Source organism: Ovis canadensis, chromosome 2 (genome assembly GCF_042477335.2).
Source record: "Ovis canadensis isolate MfBH-ARS-UI-01 breed Bighorn chromosome 2, ARS-UI_OviCan_v2, whole genome shotgun sequence".
NCBI lineage: Eukaryota > Metazoa > Chordata > Mammalia > Artiodactyla > Bovidae > Ovis > Ovis canadensis.
The window spans coordinates 131,974,323-131,984,725 of record NC_091246.1 but is presented as its reverse complement, the minus strand read 5'-3'; positions in this window follow the sequence as shown (position 1 = coordinate 131,984,725).

The following is a 10,403-nucleotide window of genomic DNA, read 5'->3' as shown; positions in this document are numbered from 1 at the left end:
GATAATTTTAGAATTATAGAAGTATATATTTCAAGTCATAATCTGTCAAGTTATAAGGGAATGCTCTCCTGAGCGATGTTTGAGATAAGTGCTGAAAGATAAGTAGGGTGTTGAAGATCTTCCAGAACTGAGGAAACAAGGCATGTAAAGACCCAGGGGTGAGAAAGGGCATGACACATTAGAATTTTCGTCTTTTAGAGCAGTAGATGGGATGGAAAGATTTTGATCCGGAGAACAACTTGCTCAGAACGTTATTTTTAAAAGCTCACTTCAGCTGTGCTGTGGAGTGTGGATTAGGGAGGGTAAGACTAACCAGGAAGCTAAATACAGGTATCAGATGGTAAAGCCAGGATTTGGTGAAGGCAGTGAAAATGCAAAGAAGTGGGTGCATTTGAAAGGTATTTAGGGATTATTATTCGCAGGATTGGATTGGATTGGTGTTGAAAGGGTTGGTGTTTAAAGACCACGTCAAGACTTCATTCTTTAGCAACTAGATAGCTGGTGGGGTCATTCTCTGAGATAAGTAATTAAATTTTACAGAAAAGGTAGTAAGTTTGGCTTTTTATATTTTATTTTGAAGTGCCTTGGAGATATTGAAGTGTAGATGTCCTATAGGCAATTGTATATGTAAATTTGGATGTCAGAAAATTATTTGGGTTGGTGATATGAATTGAGAGTTATTAGGACAATGGATGTGAATACTATTATACAGAGAAAGAGTTTAGAGTAAGACCAGACCATGAGATTGAGCCTAGGGAACATTTCTGGGGTAGATAGGGAAGGATAAGCTAAGAAAAGAGACTTAGCCACATGGTCAGAGAGGTAGGAGAGAAAGCAAGACAGTCAATTAGGGGGAATTTCAAAGAATGTTTACTGTGAACTAATGGTGCTAAAAGTTATATGAGATATAAAATGACAATGTCTTGGATTTAGCCTTATGGAGGTCTTTGGTGATGTTGGAAAGAGTTGTTTGGTGAATTAATGGAGGAAGAAGCCAAATAAGCTTATTAAAAGCTATGTAATAGGCTGAGTGACATAGAAGAGCGTTAGGATAAATTTCAGTTATTGAATATATATTATATATTGAATATTGAATATTAAATGATATTATATATCACTGAGTGAATAAGTCAATACATTGTAGCTACTATAATTTCCACTATTCAGATTAAAAAATTAAGTCCTAGAGTTCTTAATGTTATATAACTATTTCTGCTGCTTTCCTGAAAGATGATGCTGTGAAAGTGCTGCACTCAATATGCCAGCAAATTTGGAAAACTCAGCAGTGGCCACAGGACTGGAAAAGGTCAGTTTTCATTCCAATCCCAAAGAAAGGCAATGCCAAAGAATGCTGAAACTACCGCACAACTGTACTCATCTCACACGCTAGTAAAGTAATGCTCAAAATTCTCCAAGCCAGGCTTCAGCAATATGTGAACCGTGAACTTCCTGATGTTCAAGCTGGTTTTAGAAAAGGCAGAGGAACCAGAGATCAAATTGCCAACATCCACTGGATCATGGAAAAAGCAAGAGAGTTCCAGAAAAACATCTATTTCTGCTTTATTGACTATGCCAAAGCCTTTGACTGTGTGGATCACAATAAACTGTGGAAAATCCTGAAAGAGATGGGAATACCAGACCACCTAACCTGCCTCTTGAGAAATCTATATGCAGGTCAGGAAGCAACATTTAGAATTGGACATGGAACAACAGACTGGTTCCAATAGGAAAATGAGTACGTCAAGGCTGTACACTGTCACCCTGCTTATTTAACTTCTATGCAGAGTATATAATGAGAAACGCTGGGCTGGAAGAAACACAAGCTGGAATCAAGATTGCCGGGAGAAATATCAATAACCTCAGATATGCAGATGATACCACCCTTATGGCAGAAAGTGAAGAGGAACTCAAAAGCCTCTTGATGAAAGTGAAAGAGGAGAGTGAAAAAGTTGGCTTAAAGCTCAACATTCAGAAAACGAAGATCATGGCATCCGGTCCCATCACTTCATGGGAAATAGATGGGGAAACAGTGGAAACAGTGTCAGACTTTATATTTTTGGGCTCCAAAATCACTGCAGATGGTGATTGCAGCCATTAAATTAAAAGACGCTTACTCCTTGGAAGAAAAGTTATGACCAACCTAGAGAGCATATTGAAAAGCAGAGACATTACTTTGCCGACAAAGGTCCGTCTAGTCAGGGCTATGGTTTTTCCTGTGGTCATGTATGGATGTGAGAGTTGGACTGTGAAGAAGGCTGAGCGCCGAAGAATTGATGCTTTTGAACCGTGGTGTTGGAGAAGACTCTTGAGAGTCCCTTGGACTGCAAGGAGATCCAACCAGTCCATTCTAAAGGAGATCAGCCCTGGGGTTTCTTTGGAAGGAATGATGCTAAAGCTGAAAACTCCAGTACTTTGGCCACCTCATGTGAAGAGTTGACTCATTGGAAAAGACTTTGATGCTGGTAGGGATTAGGGGCAGGAGGAGAAGGGGACGACAGAGGATGAGATGGCTGGATGGCATCACTGACTCGATGGACGCGACTCTGAGTGAACTTCGGGAGTTGCTGACAGACAGGGAGGCCTGGCGTGCTGCGATTCATGGGGTCGCAAAGAGTCGGACACGACTGGGCAACTGAACTGAAGTCGCTTCAGTCTTGTCCGACTCTGTGCAACCCCATAGACGGCAGCCCACCAGGCTCCCCCGTCCCTAGCATTCTCCAGGCAAGAATGCTGGAGTGGGTTGCCATTTCCTTCTCCAGTGCGTGAAAGTGAAAAGTGAAAGTGAAGTCCCTCAGTCTTGTCCGACTTTTAGCGACCTCATGGACTGCAGCCTACCAGGCTCCTCCATCCATGGGATTTTCCAGGCAAGAGTACTGGAGTGGGGTGCCATTGCCTTCTCCAACGTATAACTATTAAGTATTTTTATTAAGTCAAGATTTGCACCTCTCCTCAACAAAATGCTACTTCTCTAAATGAAGACATTGTCAAGTAGGAAAAGAGTAATTTTTTCATTGGTTTTTCACTCTCATTTATTCACATAAACTGGGAGAGAATGTATGATCTTTGAACACCCTAGTAGTGTGCTTGTGCTTAGTCGCTCAGTTGTGTCCACCTCTTTGCAACCCCCATGGACTGTAGCCCACCAGGCTTCATCTGCCCATGGGGATTCTCCAGGCCAGAATACTGGAGTGGGTAGCTTTTCCTTTCTCCAGTGGATCTTCCCAACCCAGGAATTGAACTGGGGTCTCCTGCATTGCAGGCGGATTCTTTACCCTCTGAGCCACCAGGGAAGCCCAAGAATACTGGAGTGGGTAGCCTATCCCTTCTCCTTATTGCTTTAAAAAAAGAATTTAACTTGGGAAAATGTCAAAATACACAAAATTAGAGAATACTATAATCAGTTGGCCATCAACAATGATCAACTCATGGCTTTTCTTGTTTAAAGGATGTGCTCAACTATCCTCTTCTTCCACTGCTTCTGCCCTCCCTTATTACAGAGGATTATTTCAAGGAAACTCCCAGACAAAGCTTTCTGTAAAGTAAATCCTATTTTTTTCAGTATTGTCCATTTTTCCTGCTAAAACTTCCATGGGGCTTTTAAATATCTGATTAAACCTATCTAATAGTTCACATATAAAAGCAGGAAATGAAATCGTATTTATAATATATTTAATTTATAAAAAATAATTTATAAGACCTGAAAGTTATGTTTTTTAGAACAGTTTTACATTCATAGCAAAACTGAACAATAGGTATGGAGATGTCCCACATACCTTCTGCCCTCACACATGTTTAGCCTCCTTTTTTTATCACATCTCCCACCAGAGTGGTACATTTGTTGTAAGTGGTGAAACTACATTGAAACTTCATTATCACACCCTGAATCGATAGTTTACATTACTTTGGATTCACGCATGGTGTTCTACATTCTTTGGGTTTGACAAATTTATAATAACATCTGTCCACCATGATAATATCATACAAAATAGCCTCACTGCACTAAAAAACCTGTGTTCTGCCTGTTCACCATACTCTCCTATAGTTATATGTAAGTTTTGATGTCTTTTTACTTCCAACAGGTATTAGTGAGTGAGTGAGTGAAAGTCTCTTAGTGGTGTCCAACTCTTTGTGACCGCATGGACTATATAGTCCATGGAATCCTCCAGGCCACAAGACTGGAGTGGGTAGCTTTTCCCTTCTCCAGGGGATCTTCCCAACCCAGGGATCGAACCTAGTTTTCCCACATTGCAGGTGGATTCTTTACCAGCTGAGCCACAAGGGCAGCCCCAAAGAGGTATTAAGAACCATCTAATCGGTTAAAAGACAAGTGAGTCAGCTAAACTGATATATCTTTTGATGTTTGGCTACCCTCTTTCTGCCAGTTGTTTACTATAATGAAATCAGAAAACACTGGTAAGTTTCCAAATATAATATTGATTTTAGTTTATAAAGATGTAGCTTTGGCCATTACTGTTTATAGTGATCAGACAATGCAAATAACAACCAATTGATTTGCATTTTTTTCTGGACAAAATCCCTACATCTTAAACACCATAAAGCTCTTTTGGAGATCACTTGTCCCTGGGCCCTATGAAATCATGGTCTCTCCATATGCTTTATGTGACATCACAATCTACATCATGGCCTGTCCATGCTACACCAGCTGCCAAAAGCTCAGAGGATGGGAACATGAGTGCCACAGTGTTGCCTCTCTTGGCTCTCTTTTCAAAGGTGACAAACTCTATTCTTTCCCTAAATTCCTACCAAAGATGGATATCATTTTTCTTTGCTTCAGTGTCAAGATTCTTTGTTTTTATTTTTAAAGTAGACTAGGAGTGGGATTTAATAATTTAGGTTTATATACAAACATTGAATATTGATAGACATTTATAAATAGGTCGATGAGTATTTAGTGTGTATAATAGACACACAGTAGTTTGGCTGCAAATACATCAAATATATTGAAAATTAATACATTTTGAGGCTTCATGTCTCAAATACATTTGTGACTTTTTAAAAATTTGTGTTTAGAAGAAAGTTGAAATGTATATAGCCAGAAACTAATCTTCAGATTGGACTCTCTGTAGCCGTAGGGATTTTACCCAAGTGCTTCAGGGGTCATTTGAAGGCGATCATTGACAGCTGAGGGGGAGAGAATCCTGAGTTAGTGGGGCTTGCACTTTTCCTGTTTTTTTTTTCTTCCCCTCAACCAGAGTAGGTCTGTTGTAGGTATTAAGTATCTGCACAAAACCTTGTTAAATGAAAGATTATTCCATATAAGTCTGAAAATCAATGATCTACAAAAATAACACTTTGATGGAGTCATGTGTCACTGGAAGGCAGCATTCAGAGAACCACAAATCCAGAATAGAAATAAGGAACAGGTGTTCCACTTTGACATTTTATTTACCATGTTCAGAAAAGAAAGTAGGAAAGCAAGTATTGCGATTAAGATAATATCCATGTACGGAAGACTATGATGAACATGCAGTATTTCTAAAGATTGTAGTTTAACAAGAAACATAAAAAGTAAAATTGTGCTATACAATGGTATTCATTCAAGATAACCCATTTTATCTGATTTTATAGAAATTTCATTTTGCTAAAAAAGGATAAACAGAACTACAAATAGGTCTTCCATTTATAATATGTATAATAAGCACTTCTAATAGAATTAATGTGTAAAATTATTATTTTAAACATTTTAAAACATGAAAATTGCATCAAATAAGTTATATCAGATAATTACACTTATTCAATGTTTATATACAGTTTGTCATTAAAATTTGTTCATTCATTTACTTTTTCAACATAGTTTTGTTGGAAAGTGAGGAAAACAGAATAGAAAATATTACGATCCTGTCCTCAAGAAAATTCATTTAGTAGGGCTGAAAAGAAAACTTAAAAAAAAAAAAGTATCTTGTAGCAAATGAGTTGCAGAAATGATGTGTTGTACCTTTTGAGATGAAACGATTATTAAAGGATGGCAGGGCTGGAGCAAGTTTCATGGTGGAAGAGAGCTGCCACTTGCAATAACAGGAATTTGTAAATTGCAGTGGAAAGCAAAGAGATGCTAAACAGGGGTGCTGCTGTGAGCAAGGAGTATAATGTGAAGATCTTTCACAAAATGTTGAAACAGTTGCAAAGGGGAATAATGGGAGAACTGATTGGAGCAGAAAGCTAGGGTGAGAGAGTGAAGAGACTGTTTTGAAACTGAGGTTCTCGACCAACTCTGGTGAAGGTAGGGTGACCATATATATTCCTTTTAGGGTGCCTGTTGAATCAGCAAAAGAAATGCTCCTGCTGTCCTCTCTCAGTTTGTTTGGGCTGTTTGCTTCCCTGGCGGCTCGATGGTAAAGAATCTGCCTGCAATACAGGAGGCATGGGTTTAATCCCTGGGCTGGGAGGTTCCCCTGGAGAAGGGAATGGCTACCCACTCCAGTATTCTTGTCTGAAAAATTCCAAGGACAGAGGAGCCTGGCAGGCTACAGTCCATGGGGCTGCAAAGAGTCAGACATGCCTGAAGTGACTGAGCACACACACAGCAGAATACCGTAGACTGGGGGGAACGTATAAACAACAGAGATTTATTTCTTCAAAGTTCTGGAGGCTGGGAAGTCCAAGATGGATATGGCAGATTTGGTGTCAAGTGGGAGCCTGCTCCCTGGCTTACAGACAGCATTTTATTGCTCTATGCTCACATGACCAAAGGGATTGGGGAGCTCTCTGGATGGTTTCTTTTATAAAAGCGCTAATCTCACTCATGAGGACTTAACCCTCATGACCTAACCACTTCCCAAAGTTCCCAACTCTCAAATAACATCACACTGGGTGTTAGGATTTCCAACAGATGAACTATGGGAACACAAATATTCAGTCTATAGCAACTTCCACCCCCAAAGGATTCTGATTTTCCTCTCTCTTGTTGCCTGGGTGAGAATGTATACAGTGTAATGGGAGACACTATTGGTTGGCATGTGCTGCACACGTGAAGCTTGTGAAGCTGAAGGAAATGAGGCTACTGTAGGGAGTGGGAAGTCAGTGAGAGTTTTGGACAGCCGACTAGTGTGTACAAGGAAGGGAGCATTGGATAGTGGTATTTGGTGGGAGAGATTGAAGCCATGGCGTTGTTAAGAGTTGACTGCATTGTCTAGGCATTGAGGAGAGAGAAAGAACAGGACTTGGTATCTGAATGTTTGATGGAAGGGAAAATGGAAGGCAGAAAAAGCAAAATGGACCAGGCACTGTACTAAGCATATTGTAATTGTTAAGTCACTAAGTCGTTCGAATTGTTTGCACTCCCATGGAGCCTACCAGGCTCCTCTGTCCATGGGATTTCCCAGGCAAGAATACTGGAGTGGGTTGCCATTTCCTTCTCCAGGAGATCTTCCTGACCCACAGATTAAACCCACCTCTCTTACGTCTCTTGCCTTGTCAGGCAGATTCTTTACCATTGAGCCAACAGGGAAGCCTGTACTAAGCATAACCATCTTTCATAGTAGGTATTGTTTCTATTTTACAATCTAAAGAGATTTAATACAAATTGAAGTAATACAGGATTTAAGTGTATGAGCCGGACTTTGAATAAATGTCTGTATCATTTTAGACTCTAACATACTGTGATTTTGAATTTCTAAGAAGTCAATAGAAAAAGGGACAGCTGGAATGGGGCTGGTTTTAAGGTAAGATGATTTTATTTTTGAGGCTTGATGTGCTGGTAGATTGTTCATCAAGCATCTGGGAAAGTATCAGTTGGCTTTAGAGAGAGCTCGGGCTTACAATATTGGAGGTTTTTTTTTTTTTTTTTTTGGCATAGACATGACAATTCACGAGGACTCCCAGAAAGAACATAAAGAATTTAAGAAGAAGGAGGACAAAGTCTTGACTATTAATAATATGTGCAGGTTAGAATAAAATAGGGTCAGGTATAGAAAAACCAGAAAAAGATTAGAAAGTTAGGGGATAAAATAGGAAGTGTAGCCTCACCGAAAACGTGGAAAACACTGTCTAGACAAAAAGATGGTCAAAGCTGTTGACTACTGCAGCTATCAAGAAGACAGGCTTAATCTGGCCACAAGGAGAAAAATAGCTGGGGATCAGTAGTTTCATAAGAGTTAGATAGTAGCCTGTATGTAATGAATTAAACGATAAGGTGGTGAAGTTAGGGAAATAGATCATCTACGAAAATCTGTAGGCTCTTATTTTGAGATCTTGAGAAAAGGAGAGAAAATGTGAGAAAAATTAGTGCATGGTAGCTGGAGAATCCCAGGGACAGGGGAGCCTGGTGGGATGCCGTCTATGGGGTCGCACAGAGTCGGACATGACTGAAGCGACTTAGCAGCAGCAGCAGCTCGGAGAAAGAACAAGATATAGGAAAGTTTCTGTGAGAGGGACAAGTAGGCATCTTTATAACTTGGTAAGGAAAGAGACAATTAAAGGGTAGAAGACTGAAAAGCAACTGAAGGAAAATGGCTTTCTTAAAGAAAGTGTTTTAATTTGAAGAATACTAAAAAATAGTAAATAATGCCTATAATCAACTATTAAAAGTTATATAAGGTAAAATAAGGGCCCTTCTTAAGCCCCCTGATTTACAAACCCCTCTCCCATTCTACCTTCCCTGTTAATAGTTTGGGAGGAATGTTTTCTAGATTTTTCCTTTATTTAAATAAGCATCTCTGTCTCTCTCTCTTTGCATCTGTTCTCAGATGTATACTTTTTGTTAAGTTAAAATGAAATGATGCTATGTAATGTTTTCAAATTGCTTCTTTCACATCAACCATGGAGATTTCTCTAGATCAATACATACAGTCACATATCCAATCCATTTTGTTCTTTTTAACAGGTGCATGATGTTCTTTTATTTCACTAGATCATAATTTATATTGAAATCCCTTCATTGATGAACTTTTCTTGGTACCTTATTTCTAGAAAGGGAATCACTGGGTGCGGTGGCCTGCATAGAGCCTCCAAAGATATTCCACATTTTAATCTCTGGAATCTATGAATGTTACTTTTTAGACATCATTATTAGCTTAATCACCACAACTGGTTACCACCGTGGGAAGATTATCCTGGATTGTCTGAGTAGGCCCTAAATGTGATTACAGAGGTCCTGATAAAATGGACGCAGAGGGGGATTTTACTATACGAGGAAAAGACCACGGGCGACAGAAGCAGAGAGAAGCAGTGTCAGAGGTGGAAGATGCTATGCCACTGGCTCTGAAGCAGGAGGACAGGGCCAAAAGCTAAGTGCATACATAACATATGGTTAGCCTTCAGAAGTTAGAAAAGCAAGGAAACAGTTTCTCCCTTGGAGCCTCTTGAAGAAAGCAGTCTTGTTGACACATTGGTTTTAGTCCTATAACAATCATTTTGGATCTCTGGCCACTAGAACTATAAAATATAAATTTGTGTTGGTTTAAGCCATGAAGTTTGTAGTAATTCAGTATGACTGCACCTGAACATGATTACATCTACAAAGACCCTATTTCCAAATAAGGTCACATTCCTATATATTGGAGGTTAGGATCTTAACATTTATTTTGGGGGATTGAGTTCAACCCATTCATAACATCTGTTAAGAAAAAGTCACTTCATCTGTAAGTGGTTTTAAGCTTTGATTTCTGGAAACTTGTCATTTAATGCTGGAATTGTTACTACCTCACCCAAATTAGAAAAATGCTGGCTGCATTTGGGATTTCAGGAAAACCTCAGAGGAAATAGAGAGGATGGTGAGTATTTGCAGGATAGTGAGTTTGGTATGGATCAGAGAGCATCTCAGAATATACCCATGTAGCATATCACTTTAATTAGTAAGTGAGCAAAACTAAACAACACATTTTTCCCTTTTATTTACTTTTATTTTTTAATTATTTTATACTATAGTTGATTAACAATGTTAATTTCAGATGTACAGCCAAGTGATTCAGTTACACATGTACATACATGAATTCCTTTTCAAATTCTTTTCTCATTTCAGTTATTACAGTGTTGAGCAGAATTCCCTGTTATACAGCAGGTCCTTGTTGGTTATCTGTTTTAAAACTAGCAGTGTGACATGTCAGTCCTAAATTCCCAATTTAGCCCTCCTCCCTATCCTCTCCCCTTGTTAATCATAAGTTCTTTCTCTATTTTTGTTTTGTAAATGAGTTCATTAGTTTTTTTTTTTTCGGATTCTGCATATAAGCTATATCATATTTGTCTTTCTTGGCCTGATTTACTTCACTCACTATGATAATTTCCAGGTCCATTCATGTTGCTGCAAATGGCTAAACAACTTATTTTCACACACACATATTGATAATACAATGTGTTTGTGTGCACGCTCTTCAAATAGTATCTAAAGAAAAGCAGCACAGCCACTCCAGTGTTCTTGCCTGGAGAATCCCAGGGACAGGGGAGCC